Raw genomic sequence first — 5,608 nt, 5'->3', positions numbered from 1 at the left:
TCCTTTCCTTTTGATGGGAAACAGTGAAAAGACAGAAAGGGTTTGACTGGATAAATGAAAGATTAATGGACCAGAGGCTGGACAAAATTAAGAAACCTTTCTGGTCGTTGCAGCTTTGGAATAGCAATAAAATATATCAAACAAGAAAGTATTGCAGTAGATGAACTCAGGCTCTCAAAACGGGTTCGATAAATTTGGGAGTTACTAGAATAAATATTTAAAGCCACACATTGGATGAGATTCTGTAAGAAGGAAGCAATAAAAGTAGCAAAAGGCCTGAGAATCCTGACCATTCTGAGGATAAATAGACCACTTCAGCCTGCCATCGCTTCATCCTGCAGTCAAAGAGAACAAAACAAAGAATGGAAGGATGAGAGGTGAGCAATGGGGTCCTGCAGATGGGGAGCTGATAATGCAGGAGCAGGAGGATGAGGGTGGAGACAGGACAGAGTGTACGGCCGTGTTAGAAAGTCTTTAGATGTGTCAACGAGGAGACCGCTGGTCACGTTGACAAAATGGGTTAGGGAAATTGATGAAGGAAACCATTGTGAATTCCAGAGTGAATGAGTGAATGTCTGGAAAAGCGTACACAGGACAGGGAGGTTTTTTATCTAGAACTTTTACTGTAAAAGGAGATGAAGGATGTAGAAAAAAGGTGTGTGTGTGTGTGTGTGTGTGTGTGTGTGTGCATATGTGTGATCCTTAATGCAGGAGAGAAAGTGCTGCAGGGGGCTGCTTGTTCGTCCTGGCTGCCCACAACCAAAATAACCACACAGAAACTATATTAATTAAAACACTAGTTAGCCCATTAGCTCTACCTTATTATTGGCTAACTCTTACATCTTAATTTAACCCATTTCTTCTAATCTGTATATCACCACGAGGTTGTGACTTACCAGCAGTTTCAGTGCATCTATCTCCACCAAGGCTCCATAGCATCTCCTGACTCCACCCTTCTTTCTCCCAGCATTCAGTCCAGTACTCCCCACCTACCTAAGTTCTGCCCTATCAACAGGCCAAGGCAGTTTCTTTATGCATTAACGATAATCACAGCATACAGAGGGGACTCCCGCATCAAGAAAGTGAGAGTCAAGGGGAGAAAAGAATGAAACCTTGGGAATAGCCAAGACAAAGTAAATATTTGAAACAGAGTTTGAAAAGTAAACTTTTCTAGTTTCCCCTCCCCCACCCACCAATAACAAAACTTAGAGGTTGATTGGGCAGATTTCTTTAGGACGTGATGGTTTTCTCTTTGCTCACTTTGTAATTTTCTCCCTAGCAGGCTGAGTTATTCATTCTGACTCATGCCTGGATGACGGATTTTGAAAATAATGACCTTGGCTGTGTGTGGGATAGCATCGCCTACACAACAGTAAGATCTCGTGATGCTCCACGGGGAACGCTACAGGACACAAATAGGATTCCATCCCTGTTTCCAGTGCCAGAGCCATGCTTATAGCAAAAGGCAGTGAGAGCGCATTTCCATGGACCAGGGATGCTGAGTGTTCCTGCCACACAGGCAGTGGCCTCGCCCGCCCGCACACTGCTATGTTGATGCCCGTCAAGGCAAGGGGAGACTTATCTTTAGAGCTCATTTGATGATCTGATTTTCTTCTTCCCAGCCCCTCTCTTCATCCCTCCTCCTTCTCTGTACCCCTCTTTCTTCTTTCTTTCCTTCTTCCTTTGATGCATGTTCCTGGCAGTCACAGGACAGACGGACTGACAGCGCTGACGGCTGAAGTCATCTATTTATACCCAGAGTAAGCACAAAAGAGGGAAGAGATTGCGCAAATGGACATGAACTGCGCATCCAAAAATACTTTGGCCTCAACAGAGGAGGAGGGAGGATGCTCTGAGCCTTGACCTTCCCTTGGCCGGCCCAGAGTTCCCCTTGGTCAGTCGGCAGGATGCTAACTTTTACTGGAGTATAACCATGGTGTTAGATGTTCATTATCTTATTTAATCCTCTGGTAAAATTCTGAGAGATAAGTATTATTATGCCTGTGTTGTTGTTGGGGGTGGAGGGGGTGTTGCTTGGCATGGTGCTGCACGCTTCCTGTCATCCCAGCACTCAGTGGTGGAGTCAGAAAGGTCAAGAGGTTGAGTCTAGCCTGGGCTACATAGAGAGTTACAGGCCAGCTTGAGACACGGTGCAAGCCTGACTCAGAGCAGACACAAACAAAAATGAAAAAAGAACGGGGAGAAACCAAAAATGAAAAAAGAATGGGGAGAAACAAGGAGGAGGTACTAGGAGAGTACGGTAATTGTAAGAGATATATTATGTAACTTTGGTGAATAATATTTTATAACTTTTATTGATCTTTGTGGGTTTCACATCATGCATTCCCCCACCCCCTTGCGTCTGCCCACCCCCTTGCAACCTGCCCCAGAAAACGAAGTCAAATTAAAAAAAATTGAAAACTAAAAACCAAACAAAATGAAACAAAACAAGATGAAACAAACCAAAAATGAGAAGAATCTTTTCTGTGGAAGCTCTAGTGTGACCTTCTGAGTCACACAATGTACCCTTTAGTTCATTCATCCTGACTTACAAGCAAGTGTTCATTGCCATGAGTCATTGGTCTGGCTCACGGCCTCTGGCTTCTGCTCCACCCACCAGTAATGGGCTCTCACTGGGTCTCCTCTTGGATATCCTGTTGTCCTGTGTCATGGAGGTCCTGCTGTTTTGGATCTGTAGGTTTGTTCCCTTCACGTGCTCCAACATTTCACAGATGAGGTGGTGTTGGGGTGGGCCTCCTCACACATAGCTCTGGTTCTTGGCCTGGGTGGGTAGCTTGGTTGGTCAGCCCACCAGCTTTTCCTCATTGTCACTACCCAGGTGAGCTCTCCAGCACTTCCCAGGCTAACTCACCCAACGCAGCCTGCAGCAAGGAGCAGGGACCCCGGATTCAGGTCACCCACTAAGGATTTGAGGTCACCTCACTTGGGGAGGCGCCGTCTCAGGAGTGATAGGACACAGCAAATAAGGCCTTCCATCCATCTTTGGCTTACATTCTAAGACTCACATCTACGTTCTGATGTTTGTGTAGAAGAGAAAGATTTGATTAACACACAGCTGATAACCCAGGAAGTGACTCGATCATTGGACCATTGCTTAGAAGATAGGCCTAACAGGAGATAAACTTACCTGTAAAGTTCCTAGTTTCTTGCACTTGGGACTGTACACTGTTATATAAAAGTAGTTTTACTGAGATTCACCTGCCAGGGTACCGGCTGGTGCAGTCACGTGGCACGGCTCTTATGGGAATAACCACTTTATGGCTGGATTAGAGACCTACTCCACAGGAAGAAATTAATACCTAGTAATGCTAACCTGGGTCAAAAGCCCATTGCTGGGGAGGACACAGGCTCTTGTAGGGAACCACTGACTGTGGCTTTGTTAAACGAACATGTCCAAATGTCTCCTAAGTGTTTATGCTTGTGTTTGTGCTGATGGATTAGTGCTACTCTCAGGCTTGGCCAGGGAAGTATTTTTTTTTTTATAGTGGACAGCAGTCAATGCAGGCCTCATACCCGGTCAAAGCGCTGAGAGAAAGCCGCCGCTGAGTACTCGTCACTATTTGCGACATCTACGCAGATCCCTGAAGGACCTGGAAGCCGTTAGGAAAGAGGGGCAAAAAGAATGAAGAAGCTAGGTGACGGAGAGGAGCGCAATGCAATGGTGTCTTCTGGAAATGACACGGCTGTTGCATGCATGGACTTGCAGCAGCTGTGGTTACTTGTACATGCATTGCATGGGATCAACAGTTCAGCCTCAGTAGGGAAGAGTACATGAGACCTCATTCCTACCTGAGGACATATTGGTACTTAATGTCTGCTGGAAGGGGAGTTGTGGTTATAGATCCTGTTAAATTGCCCATGATCCAATAAATATTCCTATACCCACGTGCACACGGGCAGCCTGAACTAGACTCAATGAGATATTCAAAGAAAACAAGACAATAGGAGAAAGATGTGTTGGGAAGAGTAGTGGGGGTGAGTAATCGGGGATAGAGATGGCTCAGCAGTTCAGAGTACTTGTTTCTTTATAGAGGAGCTGAGCGTGGTTTCCAGAACCCATGTTGGGGAGCTCACAGCTACCACTAAGTACAGTTCCTGGGGTGTGATATCTTCTTCTGGCCTCCATAGGCACCAGTTTGCTCAGGAGCATACATACATTCATGCACACATGTATACATAAATAAAAATAAGTCCAAACAAAGGGAGTTGAATGCAGGTAAATAAGATCAAAATATATTATATACCCATACAAAATTGTCAAAAAAATTATTTGAAAGTGCTATCAATTCATTTCAATGTAAAGATTTATTATTTTCAAAAATATCAGTAATTCACTGATATAAGTCATTTAATACAATAGCATAAAGGACAGGCACCTGCTCCTTTCCTCCTCTTCTATGCTTGCATTCCTGGGAGGTAATAGTATATGTCTACCCTTCCTCATGTTTCTTCAGTGTCACCTAAACTTTGTCTGCACAATGGCTGTTTAGAAGGACATGTATGTATGTGCACATACACAATGCATTTTATAGGGTCTCTTTTCTAGTTGCTCTAAACAAAGATGGATTGAAATGAAAAAAAATGTCTAGAATTTGCTTCTGTTCACTGAAAATAGTTCCCCAAAGTTCCTCCAGCCAACCCAAAGAAATCTTTGTATTCATTTTTCTTTTATTCATCTTTATTAATTTGAATTTTTGAGACAGTGCTACACTGTGTAGCCCAGGATGGCCTTGAACTTCAGATCTTCATGCCTCAGTCTCCTTAGGGCTTCAAAAGAGTATGTAAAGCCATTCAGCCATCTTTCTTTCTTTCTTTCTTTCTTTCTTTCTTTCTTTCTTTCTTTCTTTCTTTCTTCCTTCCTTCCTTCCTTCCTTCCTTCCTTCCTCCCTCCCTCCCTCCCTCCCTCCTTCCTTCCTTCCTTTCTTAACTGAGGATCTAAGCAAAAGCCCCTCCCCCCCGCCCATGCCAGGCAAACCCTCTACCACTTGTTTACAGATCCAACCCTCAAATCAAATTTTTTATTTTGAGATATATTCTCATTTACAACCCTTCTGCCTCAGGCTTCCAAGTGTTGGGGTTGTAGGCCTGTACCAAATCTGGCTTATTCCTTTCACACTGTTTCTCACAGACTGTCAGGATCAGGGGTTATCGGGCTCTCTCCTTTCCATATTAAACTGCTAAGAAGATACTATACTTGATCTTAGTCAAAAGACCAAGAAGTCATATCCCTTTTACAGTACGCATCCGTTTGTTCCAGTGCCCCTTTCTTCAGGGGGATGTAAACGCTAACTTACAATGAACATTCTCAAATTAATCAGAAAAAGAAAACCCAGGCCTAAATGGACAGAAGTTATAAGCGGATAACACACAGAACAGAAACTGGACATGCTCAAGCCTTCACGCGTGGACACCCATGGCTCCAGGATCATAGACACACGAGTAGAGACGGTTTGCTAAACTGTTTTATTCAGTAGGTTGAGTAAAGGAAAATGGTTCTCAATACCCAGTGTCATGAAGACCAGGAAAACGGAGCCTTCACAGAGTTGGTAGAAATGTATGTTCTAACCAAAGAGTATCTCCCCAATCA

The 5,608-nt window shown here is 44.0% G+C and overlaps 1 pseudogene; it reads right to left on the bottom strand.

Moving 5' to 3' along the window:
- Positions 1-5,092: 5,092 nt before the first annotated feature.
- On the bottom strand, positions 5,093-5,245 carry LOC146891384 (U2 spliceosomal RNA; annotated as a pseudogene).
- Positions 5,246-5,608: the final 363 nt, after the last annotated feature.

The sequence above is a fragment of the Myodes glareolus genome, chromosome 16 (assembly GCF_982192425.1).
Source record: "Myodes glareolus chromosome 16, mMyoGla1.1, whole genome shotgun sequence".
Lineage (NCBI taxonomy): Eukaryota > Metazoa > Chordata > Mammalia > Rodentia > Cricetidae > Myodes > Myodes glareolus.
This window is presented reverse-complemented; position numbering and strand designations above follow the sequence as displayed.